This window comes from Rhinopithecus roxellana, chromosome 16, assembly GCF_007565055.1.
Source record: "Rhinopithecus roxellana isolate Shanxi Qingling chromosome 16, ASM756505v1, whole genome shotgun sequence".
Lineage (NCBI taxonomy): Eukaryota > Metazoa > Chordata > Mammalia > Primates > Cercopithecidae > Rhinopithecus > Rhinopithecus roxellana.
In genome coordinates this window covers 25,196,802-25,223,560 of record NC_044564.1, presented here as the reverse complement: position 1 = coordinate 25,223,560, position 26,759 = coordinate 25,196,802, and the positions used below count along the sequence as shown (strand labels likewise).

Below are 26,759 nucleotides of genomic sequence, written 5' to 3'. Positions count from 1 at the left end.
TTCAGTGCCAGCCTGGGCAACATGGAGAATCCCAATCTCTACAAAAAATAAAAAAATTGCCAGGCACGTTGACTCATGCCTGTAATCCCAGCACTTTGGAAGGCCGAGGCGGGTGGATCATGAGGTCAGGAGGTCGAGACCATCCTGGTTAACACGGTGAAACCTCATCTCTACTAAAAATACAAAAAATTAGCCGGACATGGTGGTGGGCGCCTGTAGTCCCAGCTACTCTGGAGGCTGAGGCAGGAGAATGGCGTGAACCCAGGAGGCAGAGCTTGCAGTGAGCCGAGATCGTGCCACTGCACTCCAGCTTGGGCTACAGAGTAAGATTCCTTCTCAAAAAAAAAAAAAAAAAAAAAAAAAAAAAAAAAAAAATTAGCAGGGCATGGTAGCATGCACCTGTAGTCCCAGCTACTCAGGAACCTGAGGCAGTAGGATCACTTGAACCTGGGAAGGCAAGGCTGCAGTGAGCCATGTTTGTGCCATTGAGCAATTCCCTGTCTCAAAAAAAGAAAACAAAAGAAAGAAATAAAGGAAAATACATGAGAAGTCAGCTCTGGGCTGGGCGCAGTGGCTCACACCTGCAATCCCAGCACTTTGGGAAACCAAGGCAGGCGGATCGTCTGAGGTCAGGAGTTTGAGACCAGCCTGGCCAACATAATGAAACCTCGTCTCTACTAAAAATACAAAAATTAACCGGGCATGGTGGCGCACACCTTTGTAGTCCTAGCCACTGGGGAAGCTGAGGCAGGAGAATCACTTGAACCCAGGAGACAGAGATTGCAGTGAGCGAAGATTGCACCACTGCACTCCAGCCTGGGCAACAGAGCAAGACTCCATCTCAAAAACAAAAAAAAGTGGCCAGGTGTGGTGGCTCACTCCTGTAATCACCTGAGGTCAGGAGTTTGAGACCAACCTGGCCAACATCGTGAAACCCCATCTCTACTAAAATATACAAAAATTAGCTGGGCTCGGCCGGGCGCGGTGGCTCAAGCCTGTAATCCCAGCACTTTGGGAGGCCGAGACGGGCGGATCACAAGGTCAGGAGATCGAGACCATCCTGGCTAACCCGGTGAAACCCCGTCTCTACTAAAAAATATAAAAAACTAGCCGGGCGAGGTGGCGGGCGCTTGTAGTCCCAGCTACTCGGGAGGCTGAGGCAGGAGAATGGCGTAAACCCGGGAGGCGGAGCTTGCAGTGAGCTGAGATCCGGCCACTGCACTCCAGCCTGGGCGACAGAGCGAGACTCCATCTCAAAAAAAAAAAAAAAAAATTAGCTGGGCTCAGTGATGCAAGCCTGTAGCCCCAGCTACTTAGGAGGCTAAGTCACGAGAATTGCTTGAACCTGGGAGGTAGAAGTTGTAGTGAGCCAAGCTTGTGCCACTGCACTCCAGCCTGGGTGGCAGAGCAAGACTCAGTCTCAAAAAAAAAAAAAAAAAAAACTCTAATGATGTATGGGTTTTTTTTTCTATTAATTCATTTTATTTATTTATTCTTTTGAGACAGAGCCTCACTCCGTCACCCAGGCTGGAGTGCAGTGGTGCAATCTCGGCTCACTGCAAGCTCTGCCTCCCAGGTTCATGCCACTCTCCTGCCTCAGCCTCCCGAGTAGCTAGGATTACAGGCGCCCGCCACCACGCCTGGCTAGTTTTTTTGTATGTTTAGTAGAGACGGGGTTTTACCATGTTAGCCAGGATGGTCTCGACCTCCTGACCTCGTGATCCGCCTGCCTCAGCCTCCCAAAGTGCTGGGATTACAGGCGTGAGCCACCACGCCCGGCCCGGGTTCGTTTATTTTTTTGAGACAGTTTCTCTCTGTTGCCCAGGCTGAAATGCAGTGGCGTGAATGTTGCTCACTGCAGCCTCGACTTCCCGGGTTCAAGTGATTCTCTCAGCTGGTACTACAGGCGCGTGCCACCATGCCACGCTAATTTTTGTGGTTTTTGTAGAGATGGGGTCTCGCCATGTGCCCAGGCTGGTCTTGAACTCCTGGGCTCAAGCAATCCACCCACCTTGGCCATCCAAAGTGCTGGGATTACAGGCACGAGCCACCGCGCCCTGCCTGGTGTGATTTTTAGGTTCAGTTTTGCATGTGGGCTGGGGCAGTTGTCCTCTATGGAGGTGCTGCATGCTTCCTATTTCATCCCATCAGGGAGCACGTCATGTCTAGCTGCCCACGCTCAGTGATGCGAACTGCTCAGTGGCTTCAGGGAGTGACAGCGTGACCCCTCCATTGTCACATTCCCCTCTGCCCACCCCCCATCTGTCCTTCGCCTTCTGCTTTTATTGTTTGATTTCTACCTAAACCCATTTCATAATCTTTCCACAATAAAGCATTTTAAAGGAAAAGCTCCAAGCAGCAATTTCCTAACCCACAGGAAAGAATGAGTCTAAAAATGGTAGAGACTCAGGTACCAGGTTAATCGGAGCAGGGAGGAGGGTCAGGATAAGTGATGCCTGGTGAGAAGGAGGAAGGAGAGACTGAAGTGGTGGCCGGAAGGAGCAGTGGAAAAACCCAGCGACCTCCTGGCCAGGAGCCTGAGTTTGAGGCTGGTTTGAAGTTTCCCTACTCCGGGCCCCACCTGGGTGGTGAGTTGTTTATAGCTCAGGCTTTTTAGACAAACAGACCTGAACTTGAATCCAGCTCAGCTTCTTAATCAGCATTGGGTGACTTAAAGCAAGAAATTTAACTGGGTTTCTTCATCTGTAAAATGAAGATAGTAATCCTTACCTTGCAGGGTTGTTGGGAGAATGGACTGAGTGGGCAGGGGGTGTGGCAAGAACCTGGTAAAGTAAACACTCTGGGTGGTGGGTAGGAAGCCTGTTTGAGGGAGGGGAACTCTGTACTCCACACCTCCTGCCCTAACAGATTCTTGCCTGATGCCAGGGCCAAGCTAGAAGTGCTGGGAGTAGAGTATAATGTGCTCATTCCGCAGACAGCAAGGGCGATACTCAGGGACATCCACCTTCCTCTTTGGCTGCTCCAATGGTGCGTCTGGTCTCCCAGTCCCTGCCATTGCAGCCTAGTGGCTTAGCTTTCTGGACTTGAACCCTTGGTCACTCCCTCAGTCTAGGCACCAGGCTGCCCCAGGCACCCTGCAATTGCCAGCCCAGTTAACAGGCAGCCGACTCGCTGAGCGGCTGGGGGGTCCCGGCATGACAGGGCCTTGGGCAGGCCGCCTTCTGGGGACAAATGGCCTGCTGAGCCCATGACGGGTGAGGCCATCTGATTCCCAGATGGTTTCTCCTACGCTGGGAACATAGCAGATGCACAATAAATGTTGAGAGAATGGAGCTTTCCCTCCCCTGAGTGGGAGAGAAATCGTTTGTCACGTGTCTCTGCCTGTGGGGGTGTCTTGGGCATCCCCGGGAGTTCATGGCTCCAAGCCATTGAGCCCTGGGCGAGGGGAGCGGGGGGAAGCACCTGGGGTGGGGCAAAGAGCTGGGAGCTCCTCCCTCCTCCTGTTCCAGCCTGTCTACTCCCGCCCTGCCCGCCCCCACGCACGTTGAGCCTCTCGCTCCTTTCACAGCAGCTGAGGCATCCCAGCCGAGGGCCTCAGTGAGATGGGTTGGGTGAGGTGGAATCTTAACCTCCAGACTCCCAGCCTCATCCTGTTTTCAGCACCCATGAGACTGGCTCTAGCACCCCCTGCTGGCACCCAAAGCTGACTCCTTTAGCCTGAGTCCACTGAAAGTGCCACCCGTGTGTCCCCAACTCCAGTCCCCTCAAGGGACTCGCAGGGCCCACTTTAGACCCAGGGTTCTGCTCAGAGGGGAGACACAGACTCCACCCAGCCCAACCCACACGCCTTTGTTGTGGCTTCCAAGTTTTCTTTTCCACGTCACCTGTGCTGCTTGCTCTCTGGTTTTGTTGACTTTAGTGCTGTCTCTGTTTGTTCTGGCTGAGCCAACAGCCTCAGGATGAAACTCTGAGCCCAGGAAGTGTGAACCTGAGAGGCAGCAGGCTGGGAGTGGGGACGGAGGCAAATGAGAGAGAGGGTAAGATCTGAGCTGGTTCCCGGCCTCAGGCTGGAGTTCATAGCTGCTCACTCCAGCAGCAGGGTCGGGGCCCAGGGGCGGGGATGGGTGGAAGGATTTTTCCAGCCTCACTGAGGGCAGGTCTTGGCCTGTCACATCACTGTTTTGAAGTTTGTTTGGAAGCTCAGCCCCAGAACTCTAATGCCTCACATCTCCAGGAGGTCTGAACCCCTCTGTGGATCCATGCAAGTTCTCTGGAAGCTGCTATCTGATTTCAGCCCCGAGTCCTTCAACTGAGCAACACAGGGGACACCACCATCCCCCACAGGAAGCCTCCAGGACTGAGCTTTCCTGACTTTCCATGCACCTCCATGAGAATCTGTTACCCAGCAGCCTGGTAAGGTGGCGCCGCAGGGATTATTGCCCCTCTACAAATTGAGACCCAGACATGGTAAAGGGACATCTCCAAAGTCAACAAGTGAGAACTTCCTGGCTCCTAGTCCAGACTCTTTGCCCCACTTCAAGCATCTCTCAGATCATGGAGCATGATGGGAAGGCAGCACTAGGCCCCAGGTGCTGGGGCAGGGGCCAACACACCAAGTCGTGGAGTGTGCATACAGCGCCACACAAACCAGGGGCATGGGCAACCTGGCGCTGACACGCTCATCCCGCAGCCCCGCAGACCAGATGCGCCCAGGACCCTCATGACCCTCCCGCCTGCAGAGGAGTAAGAGAAAGCAATGACTGAGGGCCCACCTGCCACTCACTGCTCCTGGCCTGCCTGTGTGGCCTGTGGGGTGTACCTGCCATCTCAGGGTTAGGACAGTGGAACCACCCTGGCCTGTAGCCGGGAGCTTAGGGATAAGGCTAGGGAAGCTGCTGTCGTCACCACAGGCTTAGGGTGCCCAGCTCTGCCAGCTGATCCAGCCAAGTCCTTCTTGGGGAAGATGAGCTGTCATTAGGGAGCCCTTCCCACCTCTCAGACTTCCCCTTCTCATGGCTCGACAGGCCCTGAAGCTGCCATCCTTCTTTTCAGCAAGACACCTGTCACATGCGCATGTGCTCTGGGAAGCGCTGTGTGTTCATCCACACAGCCTCCGCCTCATGCCACATGCCCCCTTCACACCTGTGGCCCACAGTCTAGGGGGCTGTGTGCCTGGGGACTCCCTGTGTATGCTCAGTCAGACACGGGTACGCATCTTGGACCCAGGAATGTAACACAGCATTGCACCCATATAGATGAACACACAGGTGCTACATTCTGCATCCCCCCCTACACCTTTCAGAGCGAGGACCATTTGAGGGTGAGGGGTGAGTCACCTGCCAACCTGTGGGACCTGCTGAGCTAGCAGGATGGGAAGCCACAAGCTGACAGCTGTGGCCTCAAGGGACCAACACCCCGCGTGGGGCCCGCCCAACCACTAGCCTCCAGTGCCCCCCAAGCCCTTACCTCCACCCTTATTACCTCCTCCCCATACCCTCAGCCAGGACTCATGCCAGAAAGGCACCTCTTTTCCTTTACAATATATATCTGCAGCTGAGCTGTCTCTGCACCTCAAGGATACTGTCTGACTTCTGCTTCTGTAGAGATACCTGAAGGAAAAACCAGGGTGGCAGCAGGACCCATCCCTCTCCTCTCCTCTGTCCAAACCCCAAGACTCCTAACTCTCCCCCCATGGAACCCCTTCTTGTTGATCATTCATACCTTTTGCACCTCTTAGCTCACACATGCTTGAGCAGAGAGCCCCATTCTAGGCCCAGACGGGCTCCATCCCCTCCTGCCCCCTCTCACCTCGGTATTCCTGCTCAGGAGTCTGTCCCCAAGTCTGGGAACTCCCTGAGGACAGAAGGGCAGTCTGCAAACATAGACAGAAAACCAGGAAACCCGAGTAGCCTAGGTGAGTTGATTGTCCCCCAGATGAAGGAAGCTGGTTAAAAGCCCACCTGGAGGCTGGGCGCGGTGGCTCACGCCTGTAATTCCAGCACTTTGGGAGGCTGAGGCCGGCAGATCACGAGGTCAGGAGATCGAGACCATCCTGGCTAACACTGTGAAACCCCGTCTCTACTAAAAATAGAAAAAATTAGCCAGGTGTGGTGGCGGGCGCCTGTAGTCCCAGCTACTCGGGAGGCTGAGGCAGGAGAATGGCGTGAACCTGGGAGGCGGAGCTTACAGTGAGGCGAGATCGCACCACTGCACTCCAGCCTGGGCAAGAGCGAGACTCTGTCTCAAAAAAAAAAAAAAAAAAAAAAAAAGCCCACCTGGCTCCTCCTCTGCTTTACAGCACATCCATTTAATCACCAAGTCAAGTCTTGCTGGGTCTAAAGAATGTCCTCAACTCGGCTGGACGCAGTGGCTCATGCCTGTAATCCCAGCACTTTGGGAGGCCGAGGCGGGCGGATCACAAGGTCAGGAGATCGAGACCACGGTGAAACCCCGTCTCTACTAAAAATACAAAAAAAAATTAGCCGGGCGCGGTGGTGGGCGCCTGTAGTCCCAGCTACTCAGGAGGCTGAGGCAGGAGAATGGCATGAACCTGGGAGGTGGAGCTTGCAGTGAGCCGAGATTGCGCCACTGCACTCCAGCCTGGGGGACAGAGCAAGACTCCGTCTCAAAAAAAAAAAAAAAAAAAAAAAAGAATGTCATCAACTCCTACTCTGTGCCAGACATATCAGTAAACACATGGTCACCTTTGTACATGCCTCACTCAGCCGGGCGTGGTGGCTCACACTTGTAATCCCAGCAATTTGGGAGGCTGAGGCGGGCAGATCACTTGAGATCAGGAGTTTGAGACCAGCCTGGCCAACATGGTGAAACACCGTCTCTACTAAAAATACAAAAATTAGCTGGGCATGGTGGTGGGCACCTGTAATCCCGGCTACTTGGGAGGCTGAGACAGGAGAATCACGTGAACCCGGGAGGCAGAGGTTGCAACGAGCCGAGATTGTGCCACTGCATTCCATCCTGAGCAACAAGAACGAAACTCTGTCCCTGAAAAAAAGAAAGATAAGAAAGAAAGAAAGAAAGAAAGAAAGAAAGAAAGAAAGAAAGAAGGAAGGAAGGAAGGAAGGAAGGAAGGAAGGAAGGAAGGAAGGAAGGCAAGTGAGGAGGGAAGTGACACTGTGAAGGAAGGAATGAAAGGTTCATGTCAGGACCGGACTACGGACTTACTTAATTAAGGAATGCCCTACATACCAGACCTAAAAAAGAAGAAATAAGAAAGAAGAACGAGAAGAGAGATAGAGAAAAGAGAGGCCGGGCACGGTGGCTCAAGCCTGTAATCCCAGCACTTTGGGAGGCCGAGACGGGCGGATCATGAGGTCAGGAGATCGAGACCATCCTGGCTAATACGGTGAAACCCTGTCTCTACTTAAAAATACAAAAAACTAGCCGGGCAACGAGGCGGGCGCCTGTGGTCCCAGCTACTCGGGAGGCTGAGGCAGGAGAATGGCGTAAAAAACCCGGGAGGCGGAGCTTGCAGTAAGCTGAGATCCGGCCACTGCACTCCAGCCTGGGTGGCAGAGCAAGACTCTGTCTCAAAAAAAAAAAAAGAAAGAAAGAGAGAGAGAGAGAAAGAAAGAAAGAAAGAAAACTAACTCTTGCCAACTTTCTATCTTTCTAAGCTGAATTTTTTTTCATATAGTGGTTAAGCATATGGGTTCTGTACTGGGCATGGTGGCTCATGTCTGTAATCCCAGCACTTCGGGAGGCCAAGACTGGGTGTAATACTTGAGCTCAGGAGTTTGAGATCAGCCCAGGCAACACAGTGAAACCTCATCTGTACTAAAAAATAAAATAACAAATAAAGGAAGAATATGACCTCTGAAGCCAGACTGCCTGGGCTTAAATCTCAGCTCTGCTGCTCGCTAGTTGCTTTATCTCTCTGTACCTCAGTTTCCTCATCTGTGAAAAGGAGATAATACCCACCACATGAAGTTGTTGTGAACTCTAAATGAGTTAATAATACATAGGAAGTGCTTAGGAGAAGGCCGGCTCTATCATAAGAGCTCTTAACAGTTTGCTACTATTATTCTCCCTCCCCCACTAATTCATTCCCTTATAGTCTGTCCCCAGCTATTCAATCTTTACACAGCAGTCAATGTGACCTTCTAACCACTGATGTGATGGGGTCACTCCTGCACTTGCCATCCATCCATGGCTCCCCGTGGCTCCTTAGCCCTGCTCACAAGGCCCTTCACACCGGGCCCAGTGCTCCAGCCTTCCATTGCCCCTCTCACATTGCCTTGCACACCCCAACTTCCCTCAGCTGTCTCTGCCTAGAACCCTCTGTACCCTGGTGTGCTGGAAAATGCTTAACAACTGGATGTCTGTAAAAACTGCATGCATAGATATGTCCCTCTATTTATTATAAGTTTTAATAGTATAAAGCTGTAAAATAGCACATAATACACCAAATAAATCATACCAAAGTATACAGTGCTCTTTATTGTAAATTCTACAAAGTTAAATGCTCTAGAGAATGCTTTTTCGACTTTTTGCCAACCTTACACCTGCAGCCGACCTATGGTTGCAATTCATAGGGTTTGACGAAGTCAAACTATGAACAAATGCTTGATTACTATCAAATTCAACAAGTAAGTCATTCATAGGCCAGACATGGTAGCCCAGGCCTGTAATTCCAGGGCTTTGGGAGGCTGAGGCAGGAGGACCCCTTAAGCCCAGGAGTTCAAGACCAACCTGGGCAACATAGTAAGACCCTGTCTCTATAAAACAAAACAAAAATTAGCCAAGCATGGTGGCACGCACCTGTAGTCCCAGCTACTTAGAAGACTGAGGCAGGAGAGGCCGGGCGCGGTGGCTCAAGCCTGTAATCCCAGCACTTTGGGAGGCCGAGACGGGCGGATCACGAGGTCAGGAGATCGAGACCATCCTGGCTAACATGGTGAAACCCCGTCTCTACTAAAAAATACAAAAAACTAGCCGGGCGAGGTGGCAGGCGCCTGTAGTCCCAGCTACTCGGGAGGCTGAGGCAGGAGAATGGCGTAAACCTGGGGGGCGGAGCTTGCCGTGAGCTGAGATCCGGCCACTGCACTCCAGCCTGGGCGACAGAGCGAGACTCAGTCTCAAAAAAAAAAAAAAAAAAAAAAAAGAAGACTGAGGCAGGAGAATCACTTGAGCCCAGGAGTTCAAGGCTACAGTGGGCCATACTCATGACACTGCACTCCAGCCTGGGTGACAGAGCAAAAGCCTGTCTCTAAACAAAAAAAAAAAATACACACACACACACACACACATAAACTATTCTTAGCTCACAGGCTGGATTTAGCCTGCAGGCTGTAGTTTGTCAACTTCTGGTCCATGCAATCAACAGAATAGTCAATTAAGCCCTGATTTGTAGTGTTTTCAATTTCAGTGATGCAAATACTCCCCCGATGGCCTATTTCCAAATACCACTGTGTGGTCACTGAACAAGGAGGTGGGACGAGATGAGCAGAGCACATCATCATACAGACCCTCCACCTTAAAGATACAACAGATGTAAATACCATGAAGAGCCTATAACAATAAAACATAGTAATAATTAGGAAGTGATGAGTTTTGATTAAGTATTACCTTTGTTTTTAAAATAATTTAATTATATGTTTATATAATTTAATTTTTAGTGGTGACAGTGTTTAACAAGCAGCCTGCAAAATTCCTGAAAATGGAACACTTGGCTCTCACAAGCCTATTGGACTGGCTCCAGCACACCACCGCCTGTGCCTGTGCCATCTCCCATAACGCTCCCTGGCAAACGCCAAGTCACTCTTTAAGACTTAGTGTCATGCTCGCTTCAGCAGCACATGTACTAAAATTGGAACGATACAGAGAAGATTAGCAGGGTCCCTGCATAAGGATGACAGGCAAATTTGTGAAGCGTTCCATATATACACACACACACACACACACATATATGTGTATATATATATGTATATATATATATATATATATATATATATATATATATTTTTTTTTTTTTTTTTTTTTTTTTTTTTTTCTCCCTGAGATGAAGTCTTACTCTGTCGCCCAGGCTAGAGTGCAGTAGCACGATCTCACTGCAACCTCTGCCTCCCAGGTTCAGGCAATTCTGCCTCAGCCTCCTGAGTAGCTGGGATTACAGACACGCACCATGCCCACCTAATTTTTGTATTTTTATTACAGACAGGTTTTCACCATGTTGGCCAGCCTGGTCTCAAACTCCTCATCTCATGATCCACCCACCTCGACCTCCCAAAGTGCTGGGATTACAAGCATGAGCCACCTTGCCCGGTCTCCATATTTTTTTTTTAAAGAAAGGAAAGAAACTTAGGGTCCACATTACCTGCTGCCTGGCTCCCCTAAACTGGATGTGGTACCTTCGATGGGTTCTCACAGCCATGTAGGCTTTTCTCTCTCATAGCCACTAAGGGCTAGACTACTCCACTTATTTTCTTGCAATGAAATGCGTGCATGCACGTGCATTGCACGCCATTAAAAGGCGTGCAATGAAGTAGGAAGGGGCTGAGGGGCCTTGCAGAGGGATACTAGGGCAAAAAGACAGAATTAGGGAAGTGGGGTCTGATGAGAGGGGCTTCATCCAAGAGCTCAGAATGTCTGGGAGGACAGGGTCAGAATGCCCCCTAGTTGTTGTGGGGGCCTTTGGGTTGAGACGGCTGATCTACTGGCATCCTAAAGCACCACCCTGGCCCCACAAGGTGCAGGTTTCCCCTCTCCACTCCACTCAGCCTGCATCGCAGCTAGTTTCTCTCAGCTCCCTTGGACTTCGGAAGGAACTTATAAGGGAGCCTTCCTGGTCTTCAGTGATCAGGTCAGGAGACGCTTTGTCTTCGGGCTCCCTTTGGTAGGCAGTGACCAAGGAGATTCTCCCCATTTCACAGAGGAACAACTGAGGCACAGAGCCAGCCTCACCCAAGCCTCAGATATCCCAGGGCTTCCCCTTCAGCTGCAAATCCTCCGAACCATGGCTACCGGCCTAGACTACCCCGTTTCCAAGGTCATCCCATCCATCTCCCTCCCCTGCCTTCTTTTTTTCTTTTCCACACCTTTTTTTGTTTGTTTGTTTGTTTTCTTCTCCTCCCCTGCCTTCTAACGAGACAGCCCCCTCTCCCATGGAGGGGCTGAGTGGTATGGCTTTTCCCTTCCCTCCTCAGAGGCAGCCCAAATAGGCACCTCATTCTCCCTAATCTGCCATCGCCTGTCCTTATTTTTTTTTTTTTTTTTTTTTTTGAGACAGAGTCTTGCTCTGTCACCCAGGCTGGAGTGCAGTGGTGTGATCCTGGCTCACTGCAACCTCTGCCTCCTGGGTTCTACCAATTCTCCTGCCTCAGCCTCCCAAGTAGCTGGGACTACAGGCACACGCCACCACACCCGGCTAATTTTGTATTTTTAGTAGAAACAGGGTTTCACCATGTTGGCCAGGATGGTCTCGAGCTCTTGACCTCGTGATCCACCTGCTTGGGCCTCCCAAAGTGCTGAGGTTACAGGTGTGAGCCACCACACCCGGTCTGCCCTTCCTATAGTCTAACCTGAATTGCTCCTGCTTTCATGACACTGTCTTTCCTTCCCAGAAGGGGATCTGGGGTCCCACCCTACAAGTGACCTCATCAAGGGGCTGTTCTCCACCCTCCAGCCCATCCCCAGCCCTACCGCAGAGCCAGGACCTAGCCTAGCCCAGCATCTGTCTCTGCAGTTCCTGGAGACAGTCACCAGGTAAGGGCAGCCAGCCTGCTGTACCCACCTCTCCCACCCCTGATCTTTGCCTTGGATCTGCCCCTGTCTCCTAGTTCTCCAGAACACACACCCCACCCTGGGGCCGAGGCTCCACTGTCCACCTGTCCAGACTTGCCTTCTGTCCTATGGGCTGGCACGCCCAACCCAGCCAGTGCCCTGTGGTAGAATGTCTCACTCAGGTCAGAGAGAACAGCAGGAAGAGGGATCTTGAGGGGGCACCTTCCACCCATCCCCATGGCTGACACCGCTTCCGCAACTCGGGAAGGTCCATGAAGGTCCTCAGGACCCAGTTCACCAAACTCCTCAAGCTTTATAGGTAGGCGGAGTAAGGCCCTGAGGGCCAGACCAAGGCCTCAGTGTGGGTTAGTGGCTGGGACAAGACTAGATCCCAGGCTAAATCCTATGCAAGGGAAGGCCTCCCATCCCTACACAGGAAGACTTCTTCCCACAGACAGCCTCCAGGGAAGAGACTCAGAGGGCTCCCCTGAGAGAGTGGAGGGTGCTAGAGGAGTTACAGGGAGGTGAGTCCCAGTCCAGGAGAGACAGTCTTGCCCTGCAGAGTTTTGGGAGGTTGGATGCTTCCCAGCTCAGTGCTGAGGGAAGGAAAACAGACCAACTCACCCAGTAATTAGTGCTCCTTACTGGTGGCATACTTAAATGGGGGCGTGAGGATGAGTGCTGTCCTCCCCAGGGGCCGGCAATAGAGGGTACATCACTGGCAATGAACTTAAAAACAACAAAACTGACTAAAAGTCAGTCTGCTTCTTGTTGTCACCATCAGCAGCAATGTTAGACAACGTCAGTGGTAACATACACAGATGGGGTGAACCAACTGCCCCCTCCCCTTAGTACACCACAGTTCCTATCTATATATTCACCCCCAAATTCCTGCCAATCAAACCTACATGGTTTCTTAGATCCTAAGGCAATTAAGCCTTCTTTGGAGCAAGTATGGGTCCTTTTAGGACATTTTTTTCTGAATGTCTACCGAGCATCTTAAGAAATGTTAATGTGCCAGACACAGTGGCTCAGGACTTTGGAAGGCTGAGGTGGGTGGATCACCTGAGGTCTGGCCAACATGGTGAAACCTCATCTGCACTAAAAATACAAAAAATTGCTGGGCGTGGTGGTGGGCACCTGTAATTCGAGCTACTTGGGAGGCTGAGGCAAGAGAATCGCTTGAACCCAGGAGGTGGAGGTTGCAGTGAGCCAAGATTGGACCACTGCACTCCAGCCTGGGTGACAAGAGTGAAACTCTGTCTCAAAAAAAAAAAAAAAAAAAAAAGCAGCAGCAGCAGAAGAAAAAGTGTTAATCAGTTCCTACAAGAGTACTTCATTTATTCATTATTCATTTATTCAGCCATGGGAGCTCTCCCAAGTGCTAGGTAGTAGATGTGCATTGGAGAACAAGTCCCAGTCCCAGCCCTGGAGGACTTACAAGGCATGTAGGGAAGCTGGTGAGTAAACAAGAAGCTGCAATGCAAGTTTAGCGGTGATAAGCACAGGGATCTGTGGGAGGTGAAAGGACAGCACTGAACCAGGCTTGGGACTTGGGAATATCAGGGACGCCTTCCAGGAGGAAGGGACATCCACTTTAACAGCAGAGATGAGAAAGAGCCAGGCAAAAGGGTGAGGAACAGAAAGAATAGGTCAACTCATGCAAAGGCCCCGAGGGAGCCTGGGAAATGTGTGGCTGGAGCAAGATGGGAGCCCCTGACACTAGAGAGCTAAGCCCGGGCTGGACCATGAATGGTCTTGTACTTGCTCCAGGGAGTGATGGGGGTCACTGAAGGTCTGTAAACAGGGGACTGGCAGGGAAACATTAGTATATTAGAAAGCTCTAAAGCACTGCTGTAGCTCAGAAGGCACGAATTTGGTAGTAAGAGCAGGAGTGGAGCAGAGAAACTGGTTAGGAGGCAGCTGCAGTAATAAAGGCAGGAGTTGGTGGTAACTGGAACAAAGAGAGTCGCATCAGGATTGGAAAAAGGGGCTGGACTGGAGGATGGCGCCAGTGAATGATCAAGTCGGGGTGCAGGTGTGAGAAGTGTGGGGTAGCTCCAGGGTTTCTGGTGGGGTGGTGCCCCTCTCTCATGGGAACAAAGGAGGAGGAGCAAGCTTAGTGCATAATCGGGTCTTATTTTCATATTTCTGATAAGATTTTCTCAAGTCTACAGCACTTCCTAAATATGTCATCACATGTGTGAGGTTTTTAGTTTAGTTTAGTTTTTTTACTTTTATTTTTCAGTTTTGTAGATCAAGGCAGCCCCCAAAACATCTTTTCTGTGTAAGGAGAGGTTACTCTGGAGAATTAAAGTAAAAGAGATGAGAGATGAAGCAAAAAAGCACACTTAATTACTCCGCTGCACTTTCCCTATCCCTCTTGCATTCAGCATCTACAAAGTCTGGTGCTTGGAAATAGACAAGAATCCTGGGCCCTGCACAGTGGCTCATGCCTGTAATCCCAGCACTGTGGGAAGCGGAGGCAGATGGATTGCTTGAGGCCAGGAGTTTGAGACAAGGCTGGCCAACATGGTGAAACCCTGTTTCTACTGAAAAATACAAAAATTAGCCAGGTGTGGTGGCACACGCCTGCAATCCCAGCTACTCATGAGGCTGAGGCACGAGAATCGCATGAACCTAGGAGGCGGAGGTTGCAGTGAGCCAAGATTGGGCCACTGCACTCTCCAGCTTGGGCAATAGAGCAAGAGACTGTCTAAAAAAAAAAAAAAGGGAGGCTGAGGTAGGAGAATGGCGTAAACCTGGGAGGCGGAGCTTGCAGTGAGCTGAGATCCGGCCACTGCACTTCAGCCTGGGCGACAGAGCGAGACTCCGCCTCAAAAAAAAAAAAAAAAAAAGAATCCTGGCCTCATAAAACTTACAATCGGCTGGGCGCGGTGGCTCAAGCCTGTAATCCCAGCACTTTGGGAGGCGGAGACAGGCGGATCACGAGGTCAGGAGGTTGAGACCATCCTGGCTAACATGGTGAAACTCCGTCTCTACTAAAAAATACAAAAAAAAAAAAAAAAAACTAGCCGGGCGAGGTGGCGGGCGCCTGTAGTCACAGCTACTTGGGAGGCTGAGGCAGGAGAATGGCGTAAACCCGGGAGGCGGAGCCTGCAGTGAGCTGAGATCCGGCCACTGCACTTCAGCCTGGGCGACAGAGCGAGACTCCGTCTCAAAAAAAAAAAAAAGCTTACAATCTAGGTGCTGGTTTATGCCTTTAATCCCAGTGCTATGGGAGACCAAGGTAGGGGGATTGCTTGAAGCCAGGAGTTCAAGACCAGCCTAGGCAACACAGCACAACCCCTATCTACAAAAAATTTAAAAAATTATCTGGTCATGGTGGCATGGGCATGTAATCCTAGCTACTTTTAAGGCTGAGGCAGGAGGCTGCAATGAGTCATGATCCAGTCACTGAACTCCAGTCTGGGTGACAAAGCAAGACTCTGTATCTAAAAAAAAAAAAAAAAGAAAAAAAAGAATTTACAATCTCATAAATCAAAAGTAATATAGGATTATAAAATACTGACATGGCCTGGTTAGGTGACTCCTGCCTGTCATCCCAGCACTTTGGGAGGCCAAGGCAGGCAGATCACCTGAGGTCAGGAGTTTGAGTCCAGCCTGGTCAACATGGTGAAACCCTGTCTTTACCAAAAATACAAAAATTAGCAAGGGGTGGTGGCACACACCTGTGATCCCAGTGACTTGGGAGGCTGAGGCAGGAGAATTGCTTGAACCCAGGAGGGAGAGGTTGCATTAGCCGAGATCGTGCCACTGCACTCCAGCCTGGGTGACAGAGCAAGACTCTGTCTCAAAAAAAATAAGGCCAGGCACGGTGGCTCACACCTGTAATCCCAGCATTTTGGGAGGCCGAGGCAGGCAGATCATGAGGTCAGGAGATTGAGACCATCCTAGCGAACGCAGTGAAACCCCGTTTCTACTAAAAATACAAAAAATTAGCCGGGCGTGGTGGCGGGCGCCTGTAGTCCCAGCTACTTGAAAGGCTGAGGCAGAAGAATGGTGTGAACCCGGGAGGCGGAGGTTGCAGTAATCCGAGATCGTGCCACTGTACTCCAGCCTGGGCGACAGAGCCAGACTTTGTCTCAAAAAACAATAAATAAATAATAACAATAATAATAATAATAATAATGGCACTTTCACATAAAACATTTTTTTTTTTTTTTGAGATAGAGCTTTGCTCATTTTGCCTAGGCGGAAGTGCAGTGGTGCAATCTCTGCTCACTGCCACCTCCTGGATTCAAGCAATTCTGCCTCAGTCTCCCAAGTAACTGGGATCACAGCCGCCTGCCATCACTCCCAGCTAATTTTTTGTATTTAGTAGAGATGGGGTTTCACCATGTTGGTCAGGCTGACCTCGAACTCCTGACCTCAGGTGATCCACCCGTTTCGGCCTCTTAAAGTGCTGGGATTACAGGCATGAGCCACCATGCCCAGCCCCTTGCTCTGTTGCCCAGGTTAGAGTGCAGTGGTGTGATCTCAGCTCACTTCAGCCTCCAACTCCTAGGTTCAAGCAATTTTTCTGCCTCAGCCTCCCGAGGAGCTGGGATTACAGGCACATGCCACCATTCCTGGCTAATATTTGTATTTTTAGTAGAGACAAGGTTTCACCATGTTGGCAAAGCTGGTCTCGAACTTCTAAACTTAGGTGATCCACCCTTCTTGGCCTCCCAAAGGGCTGGGATTACAAGTGTGAAGGTGTGAGCCACTGCACCTGGCCATTTTTGCCTCTTTTTTAAAAATAAATACATAGCTTTTATTCTAAATGTAATAATGCCCACCAAAGAAAATGTGAAAACTACAAGTAAAAACAAATTGCTCACAATTCAGAAATAATATCATGCCTATTAATGCTTTCACTTCTTTTCATCCATTAATCTTTCTAAGTGCTCTGTTGACATAAATGAAAATAATTCCACATAAGCCTGTTTGTATAATGCCCTTTTTAGCTAATGCTGTGATGATAGAATAATTATCAACTCCAAAAGTATTATTTTAATAACTAAGAGACAACCCATACTTTATTTAACTATCTTCTGTCACTGAGTATTTAGCTTGTTTCCAACTTTTAAATTTTTTCTTTTTTTATTCATAAATATACATTTGTATTTCAGTGTTTCAATATTATAAATAGCATTGGAATGATCTTTGGGCAAAGGCTTTTTTGTCTCTGCAAATACTTTCCCAAGGATCATCCTCAGAAATAAAATAGCTGAGGAAGGAATATGAGAAATATCCAGGTTTGTTTTAATTTTTAATCCTCTATATATTTACTTTTTTTTTTTTTTTTTTTTTTGAGACAGGGTCTTTGTTGCCCAAGCTGGAGTGCTGTGGCACGATCTTGGCTCACTGCAACCTCTGCCTCCCTGATTCAAGCAATTCTCATGCCTCAGCCTCCGGAGTAGCTGGGATTACAGGCATCTGTCACCACGCCCAGCTAATTTTTGTATTTTTTGTAGAGATGGAGTTTCATCTTGTTGGCCAGGCTGGTCTTGAATTCCTGACCTCAAGTGATCTGCCCGCCTTGGTCTCCCAAGGTGCTGGGATTACAGATGTGAGCCACCTCACCTGCCTATATTTACCTCTTGAATCCATCGATTTTATGGCATGAGGTGAGAATCTAGTTTTTGCTTTCCAGAGGTGAGAAGAAGGGGTCTTCTTCAGGAACCCCGAGCCCCGTCCTCTTAGCCCTCAGTTTCTTGAAACTCCCTTGGAGAACAGAAGGTGAAGTACAGATTTGACACGCCATGCCCAGATTCCCTTTGCCCTAATTACAAGAAAGTGTTTTCCCTGTTCCATGAGTAACTGCCTTTCTCTAAGTGGCCTCACTCTGATGAGTAACTGAAAATGTACTTCTCTTTTTGAACTTTGTCGGAAGTGTCCATGCCAAAAAGCCTTGTAATGCTCGAAAGTACATAAAATAGAAAGGGACAGCAAAAATAAAACAGGAAACAAACAAGTTAATCAAGTGCCCAGCACACGTTAAGGACTCAGTAAATGATATATGTTCACTCAATAGACATTTATGGATTTCCTACTGGAAGTCAGGCACTATGGGGACATGGCAGTGACCAAGATACAGTTACTGCCCTCCCACAGCATCCTGCCTGGTGGACAAGACAGCCTTAAACACATGATTACACAAATGGTGGTTAGTTATAAGTGTTAAGTGTCAAGGTACTGGGGGACTATCACATCAGGATAAGGGGACATAGATGAATTATAAGGATACATTGGGATCAGGCATGGTGTTTCATGCCTGTAATCCCAGCACTTTTGGAGGCCAAGGAGGGCAGATCACCTGAGAACAGGAGTTTGAGACCAGCCTGGCCAACATGGTGACACCCTGTCTCTACTAAAAATATAAAATTAGCCGGGTGTGGTGGCACGTACCTGTAATCCCAGCTACTCAGGAGGCTGAGGCAGGAGAATTACTTGAACCTGGGAGGCGGAGGTTGCAGTGAGCTGAGATCGGGCCATTGCATTCCAGCCTGGGCAACAGAGCGAGACTCTGTCTCAAAAAAAAAAAAGAAAAAGAAGGCCGGGCGTGGTGGCTCAAGCCTGTAATCCCAGCACTTTGGGAGGCCGAGACGGGAGGATCACGAGGTCAGGAGATCGAGACCATCCTGGCTCACCCGGTGAAACCCCATCTCTACTAAAAAATACAAAAAAAAAACTAGCCGGGTGAGGTGGCGGGCGCCTGTAGTCCCAGCTACTCTGGAGGCTGAGGCAGGAGAATGGTGTGAACCCGGGAGGCGGAGCTTGCAGTGAGCTGAGATCCGGCCACTGCACTCCAGCCTGGGCGACAGAGCGAGACTGTCTCAAAAAAAAATAAAATAAAAAATAAAAAAATAAAATAAAATAAAATAAACATTTAAAAAAAAAAGAAGAAAGAAAAAGAAAAAGAAAAAACACAGGTGGGGTACGGTAGCTCACACCTGTAATCCCAGCACTTTGGGAGGCTGAGGTGGGCAGATCACCTGAGGTCAGGAGTTCGACACCAGCCTGGCCAACATGGTGAAACCCCATCTCTACTAAAAATACAAAAAAATTAGCTAGGCATGGTGGTGCACACCTGTAATCCCAGCTACTTGGGAGGCTGAGGCAGGAGAATGGCTTGAACCTGGGAGGTGGAGGTTGCAGTGAGCCGAGATCTTGCCATTGCACTGCAGCATGGGGGACAGAGTGAGGTTCCGTCTCAAAAAAAAAAAGGGGGGGGGGGATATATTGGGGAATTCTAAAAAGGTAAATAATTGTCATCTTTTTTTTTTTTTTTTTTTTTTTGAGGCAGAGTCTCACTCTGTCGCCGGGGCTGGAGTGCAGTGGCCGGATCTCAGCTCACTGCAAGCTCCGCCTCCCGGGTTTAGGCCATTCTCCTGCCTCAGCCTCCCGAGTAGCTGGGACTACAGGCGCCCGCCACTTCGCCCGGCTAGTTTTTTTGTATTTTTAGTAGAGACGGGGTTTCACCGTGTTAGCCAGGATGGTCTCGATCTCCTGACCTCGTGATCCGCCCGTCTCGGCCTCCCAAAGTGCTGGGATTACAGGCTTGAGCCACCGCGCCCGGCCATTGTCATCTTAATAAATGGAGATTTTAGGCCGGGCGCGGTGGCTCAAGCCTGTAATCCCAGCACTTTGGGAGGCCTAGACGGGTGGATCACGAGTTCAGGAGATCGAGACCATCCTGGCTAACACGGTGAAACCCCGTATCTACTAAAAAATACAAAAAAACTAGCCGGGCAAGGTGGCGGGCGCCTGTAGTCCCAGCTACTCGGGAGGCTGAGGCAGGAGAATGGCGTGAACCCGGGAGGCGGAGCTTGCAGTGAGCTGAGATCCGGCCACTGCACTCCAGCCTGGGCGACAGAGCGAGACTCCGTCTCAAAAATAAATAAATAAATAAATGGAGATTTTAGGGCCAGGCTGGGCAGAGGCAACTGCCAGGTGTCATGAGTGCATGCAGAGAAGATTCAGGGCTTCCTGGAAAAGACTTCTGCATGGTATTCCCTCAATATCCTGGGAATAAGTGCCTAAGCCCAAGGCCTAGCCCACCTAGGGATCAAAATGAAGCATCCCTGGCCAGGGCAGATGGCAAAGCTAACTGTGGCAAATCCAGGTCAGGAAGCCCAGAGGAGGCCAGACGCTGGAAAGGCGGGGGCAGTCTCAAATGTGGGCACATGCTTAGCATGTCAAAGGGAAAGACACCAAGGGGACCTAGGTGAGGGGCTTGAGATCAGAGGATGTAGATGATGATAGGGAGGAGGCAGAAATAGGGCAGTAGTGGTTGACTAACAAAGGGGCAGGGGGAGGGTGGTGACAGTCCAGAGGACTTAGAGATGATGGGGACTGAGACAGGTGGTAAGAGCTGGGAGACTATGTTAGGGCTGTGGCAACAAAGGTGACAAGGTGACAGGGTCAGGTGGACACAGTCAAGGTGACAGGAGAGATGGGAATGAACTAGCAAGTGACAGGTTGGGTTGGAGGTGGTTGACGAAGGGTTGGTCCAGATAGCAACAGGCTTGGGCATGGGGCAGGGGCAGGGATGGCGACAATGCTCGAGAAGGTAACATGGTGATGAGAACTGGGTCAAGTGACAGCATGGGTAAGAAAGAGGCAGTGGTTGTGATGCAGGGATGATGGTGAGGGTGACAAATGAGTGACAGGGTCAGAGAGGAGTGATGACTGTCAAGGTGACCCAGGGGTGACAGGAAGTGTGGGTGGTGATGATGTCTGTGCCAGTAGCAAGTCAGAGACACCTACCTAGCCCCCCTCCCCTGGGCCTGTTTCAACAGCGGAACTGTTCCCTAGGCCGCAGGTCTCATGACTCAGTACCATGTATCAGCCATGCCTTCGATAAGATCTCTAGGTGCAGCCACAGCCATGGGGGCAGGCTGGGTGCCTGTGTTGGCTGTGCCCAGGCCCATCGAGGGACCCAGGCATGGAACCTTAATGTCATCTCTGCCTCCTCCCTCCTGGGTCCACATCCACTCCAATCTGGGGTTGGCCACGAACACTTAGCCTCCTTCTCCTTACAGGCTACGAAAGTTTTTTTTTTTTTTTTTTTTTTTTTTTTTGAGGCGGAGTCTCGCTCTGTCGCCCGGACTGGAGTGCAGTGGCCAGATCTCAGCTCACTGCAAGCTCCGCCTCCCGGGTTTACGCCATTCTCCTGCCTCAGCCTCCCGAGTAGCTGGGACTACAGGCGCCCGCCACCTCGCCCGGCTAGTTTTTGTATTTTTAGTAGAGACGGGGTTTCACCGTGTTAGCCAGGATGGTCTCGATCTCCTGACCTCGTGATCCGCCCGTCTCGGCCTCCCAAAGTGCTGGGATTACAGGCTTGAGCCACCGCGCCCGGCCGGCTACGAAAGTTTTAGCCAGGGCTTTGTCTATTCCACCAGGCTTCTTCCACAGCTGACCTCATTAGAAGTGTCTAGGCCTCTAATTCTTTCTCATAACTATCCCCTGTGGGGAGAGAGAGAGGAAGGTGGACTTCAAGAGGGTTCTGAATAATCCCATCCATTCATCCCACAAATATTTATTAAACTCCTTGAAAGGTACTAGGGGCTGACTTTCACAACCAGACCTCTTTCCCTGTCTCCATGAAGCTCAGTCTGGAAGAACAATGGCAGCGAATGGCAGCCACCATTGGGACTGCGCTATTCACTAGTAACAGAGTGGGGCAAACTTTTTTTTTTTTTTTGAGACAGGGTCTCACTCAGTCACAGTGCAGTGTTATGATCATGGCTCACTGCAGCCTTGACCTCCTGGGCTCGAGCGATCCTCCTGCCTCAGCCCCCTGAATAGCTGAGACTACAGGTGTGTGCCACGGCACCTGGCTATTTCTTTTTATTTTCTGTAGAGACAGAGTCTCACTATGTTGCCCAGACTGGTGCAAACGGCTTTTTAAACCCTGAAGAGACCAAGCGTGGTGGCTCACGCCTGTAATCCCAGCACTTTGGGAGGCCAAGGAGGGCGAATCACTCGAGGTCAGGAGTTCGAAACCAGCCTGACCAACGTGAAGAAACCCCATCTCTACTAAAAACACAAAATTAGCCGGGCGTGGTGGCGCATACCTGTAATCCCAGCTACTCAGGAGGCTGAGGAAGGAGAATTGCTTGAACCCGGGAGGTGGAGGTTGCAGTGAGCCAAGATCACATAGTTGTACTCCAGCCTGGGCAACAAGAGCAAAACTCCATCTCAACAACAACAAAAAAACCCTGAAGAGAGTGGGTTCCATTAAAGGAAATCTTGGGGACTGTGCCAGTGACCCTTTGGCTCAGCTAAACACTTTATAAAAAGTAATTTAGAGTATAGTGACCAATCAGGAGGGAGAAAGTAAAGAGGTGGGGGATGGGAGGGTAGAGAAAACCAGCAGTGTGGCCAGAGGCAGGAGCACTAAGTGGGGAGAAGGGGCCAGGGAGAAATAGCCCCTGATGGAGGAGCCAAAATGATTTCGAAGCACAGAGATGTTTAATATTCAGTCTGAACGTGTTGTATAAAGTAAATTCCCACCAGGCACAGAGGCTTACACCTATATTCCCAGCACTTTGGTAGGCCGAGGCGGGCAGATCATTTGAGGTTGGGTATCGGGAGAACCTGCTCGTGATGGTTACCTGGATTCTTTTCTATTTCCTAAGTGTCTCGGCTGGTTCGAGAAATAAAGGGAAAGAGCACAAGAGAGAGAAATTTAAAGCTGGGTGTCTGGGGGAGACATCACATGTCGGCAGGATCCGTGATGTTCCCCGAGTCATAAAACCAGCAAGTTTTTATTAACAATTTTCAAAAGGGGAGGGAGTGCACGAATAGGGTGTGGTTCACAGAGATCACATACTTTACAAGGTAATAAAATATCACAAAGGAAATGGAGGCAGGGCGAGATCACAGGACCACCAGATGAGGCGAAATTAAAATTGCTAATGAAGTTTCAGGCTCGCATTGTTATTGATAACATCTTATCAGGAAACAGGGTTTGAGAGCAGACAATCTGTCTGACCAAAATTTATTAGGCAGGAATTTCCTCGTCCTAATAAGCCTGGGAGCGCTACAGGAGACCAGGGCTTATTTCATCCCTTTGGCTTCGACCATAAAAGACAGCACGCCTTGAGGGGGCTGTTCCTAGGCCTACCCTCAGGGCGCTTTCTCTTTCTCAGGGATGTTCCTTGCTAAGAAAAGAATTTCTCCTATTTGCTTTTGAAAGAGGAGAAATACAGCTCTGTTCCGTCCGGCTCACCGGCGGCCAGTTCAAAGTTACCTCTCTTGTTCCCTGAACATCGCTGTTATCCTGTTCTTTTTTTTAAGATGCCCAGATTTCATATTGTTCAAACACACATGCTCTACAATTTGTGCACTTGACACAATCATCACAGGGTCCTGAGGCGACATTCATCCTCCTCAGCTTACAAAGAAGATGATGACGGGATTAAGAGGTTAAAGTAAAGACAGGCATAGGAAATCACAAGGGTATTGACTGGGGAAGTGATAAGTGTCCATGAGATCTTCACAATTTATGTTCAGAGATTGCAGTAAATACAGGCATAAGAAATTATAAAAGTATTAATTTGGGGAACTAATAAATGTCCATGAAATCTTCACAATTTATGTTCTTCTGCCACGGCTTCAGCCGGTCCCTCCATTCAGGGTCCCTGACTTCCCCCAACAGTTGGGAGTTTGAGACCAGCCTGGGCAATATGGAGAAACCCCATCTCTACTAAAAATACAAAAAATTAGCCAGGCGTAGTGGCGCATGCCTGTAATCCCAGATACTTGGGAGACTGAGGCAGGAGAATTGCTTGAACCCAGGAGGTGGAGGTTGCAGTGAGCCAAGATCATGCCACTGGACTCCAGTCTGGCAACAGAGTGAGACTCTGTCTCAAAAAAAATAAAAGAAGTTTGTTCCTTCCTTCTTATTGAGATATACTTCTTCACATGCCATAATATTTACCCTTCTAAATTTTACAATTTAGTGGTTTTTAGTGTATTCACACAGTTATGCAACCTTTATCACTGTCTAATTCCAGAACATCTCATCACTCTAAAAAGACAACTCATGCCCATTAGGAGTCAATCCTCATCTGCCCCAGCCCCTGGCAACCACTAATCTACTTTCTGTCAGTATAGATTTGCCCATTCTGACATTTTATACAACTTGTAGCCTTCTGACATTTTATACAACATGTAGCCAACTGGCTTCTTTCACTTAGCATACTGTTTCCAAGGTTAATCCATGTTGTAGCACACATAAGGAATTTCTTTTTTTTTTTTTTTTTTGATACAGAGTCTCACTCTGTTGCCCAAGCTGGAGTGCAGCTGCACAATCACAGCTCACTGCAGCTTCGACCTACTGGGATCAAGCAATCTTCCCGCCCCAACCTCCTGAGTAGCTGGGACTACGGGCATGCACCACCATGCCCACATAATTTTTTTTTTTTTTTTTTTTTTTTTTTTTTTTTTTTTTTGAGACGGAGTCTCGCTCTGTCGCCCGGGCTGGAGTGCAGTGGCCGGATCTCAGCTCACTGCAAGCTCCGCCTCCCTAGGTTCACGCCATTCTCCTGCCTCAGCCTCCCGAGTAGCTGGGACTACAGGCGCCCGCCATCTCGCCCGGCTAGTTTTTTTGTATTTTTTTTAGTAGAGACGGGGTTTCACAGTGTTAGCCAGGATGGTCTCGATCTCCTGACCTCGTGATCCGCCCGTCTCGGCCTCCCAAAGTGCTGGGATTACAGGCTTGAGCCACCGCGCCCGGCCTTTTTTTTTTTTTTTTTTGAGATGAGGTTTCACCATGTTTCCCAGGCTGGTCTCAAACTCCTCGGCTCAAGTGATTCACCCACCTTGGCCTCCCAAAGTATTGGGATTATAGGCATGAGCCATCACACCCAGTCAGAGATTCCTTTTCTTCTTTATTAAGTGGAATTCAGAGAAAAAAGAGCAAGGTACATATCTGAGTTACCATGGTATGTTTCAGGGACCCAAGGGTCCAGGTCAAGATGGTGGCAAAAATGTCAGGACCTCGGCCTTTCCCTCTTTTTTTTTTTTTTTTTTTGAGACGGAGTCTTGCTCTGTCACCCAGGCTAGAGTGCAGTGGCCGGATCGCAGCTCACTGCAAGCTCCGCCTCCCGGGTTTTACGCCATTCTCCTGCCTCAGCCTCCCGAGTAGCTGGGACTACAGGCGCCCGCCACCTCGCCCGGCTAGTTTTTTGTATTTTTTAGTAGAGACGGGGTTTCATCGTGTTAGCCAGGATGGTCTCGATCTCCTGACCTCGTGATCCACCCGTCTCGGCCTCCCAAAGTGCTGGGATTACAGGCTTGAGCCACTGCGCCCGGCTGGCCTTTCCCTCTTTGGCAGGATCCACTCAGGACAGAATTCTTACTATCTCTTGGCAGGCTTCCCACCTCCCCCAGTCCTGCCCCCAGCAACTATCTTGACCCATCTTTGTTGCTTTGTTTGTTTGTTTGTTTGTTTGTTTGTTTGTTGTTTTCTTGAGACAGAGTCTCGCTCTGTCACCCAGGCTGGAGTGCAGTAGTGCAATCTTAGCTCATGCAACCTCTGCCTCCTGGGTTCATGCCATTCTCCTGCCTCAGCCTCCCGAGTAGCTGGGACTACAGGTGCCCGCCACCATGCCTGGCGAATTTTTGTATTTTTAGTAGAGACAGGGTTTCGCCTTGTTGACCAGGCTGGTCTTGAACTCCTGACCTCAGAAGATCTGCCCGCCTCAGCCTCCCAAAGTGCTGGGATTACAGATGCATGAGCTACCGCACCCAGCCTCTGTTTGTTTTTTGTTTGTTTGCTTTTTGTGTATTTCTGCTGTTTAAATCCACCTTTCTTAAGTACCATTTTGCACACATTTTCCCACCCCTCTCACTTGCATCTTCTAATTCTTAAACTTGGCATTCCAGGTCCTCACAGCCAAGTCCCCTCCCATTGCTGCTGCCTTCTGGTTTCCTGTGTGACTTTCAGGATCTCTCTGCTTCAGCTATGTCTCTGTCCCTTTTCTCACACCCTGCCTTCTGATGCAATGTCCCCCTGCCGTCTCTCATCTGAATCCAAGGCTGTTAGGACCCTAGAAAAGAATCCAAGAATGCTAGGCCTGGGAAAGGAAATTAAGACTCAAATCATCTCATGCAACGTCCCTGTGGTAGTGAGGGGGAAACTGAGGTAAAGAGTGGTAGTAAGAATTGCTCTGGGTCTCAGAATAACTTGGAGCTCCTGACACCCAGGCCCCTCCCTGCACTGTGTGCATTGGTCTCTATCCAAAGTGGCAACTGGTCCCAAGTTGACTCCTTCCTGACACCCTAGGTTGATGATGGATGAGTTTATAGGGACCCCTAAACAAGAACGGTAGGAGGCTGTGGTTCTCCAGAACCTCCTTGACCTGGATCCTGCTTAACTTGGCCCCACACACCCTTCTAGTCTCATCTGGCATTCTAAGCTCCAGCAACACTGAACTCTGTCCAGCTCTTGCAGGGCACACTTATCTCCTGCCTTCAGGCTTTTGGACAAGCTGTTACCTCTCCCTGGATCAGCCCACAGGCTAATTCCTTCTCATCCTTTGGGTCTCAGTATAAAGTTGGAGGGGCATGGGAAGGTGATGTGGGCCTTAAAAGGACCCCACACTTGATTTAATGTTGTCCAAATTGCCTCTGGTTGCTTGTATTTGCAGTATCCTCCACTAATTAGCCTTTAGGTTCCATGAAGGCAGGAACAGTCCTCAGTTTCTATTTGGGAATCCATTTTTTTCAGAGGAAGTTGACATCTCTCTTGGGACCAGAGGTGGGAAACATGAGGGATGGGCATATGACCAAGCTGATCTAATCAGAGTGCACCTTAGGGCGTGTACTGGAACAGCTGTGACAAAGATATTCCATCTTCCCTGCTGAACTTTAACAAGGAAGCATGTGGCCTGAGAGCCACTGCCAGCTCTCTTGAAACCATAGAGAATCTAGCCTTAGGATGAGGCTGGCAGCATGGAAGGAAGAGAGAAGAGAAAGAAAGGACATGGATGCTGGATTAAGCCTCACCTGAATTTTTCATCTAAATTTGTCTGTTATGT

General features: G+C 49.6%; 1 non-coding gene across 1 annotated transcript; it reads left to right on the top strand.

The window, feature by feature from the left end:
* Nucleotides 1-9,760: 9,760 nt before the first annotated feature.
* LOC115894140 lies at nt 9,761-9,867 on the top strand. The gene has a single exon (XR_004054175.1). It is a non-coding gene; the product is annotated as a U6 spliceosomal RNA (small nuclear RNA).
* The last annotated feature ends 16,892 nt before the right edge of the window (nt 9,868-26,759 follow it).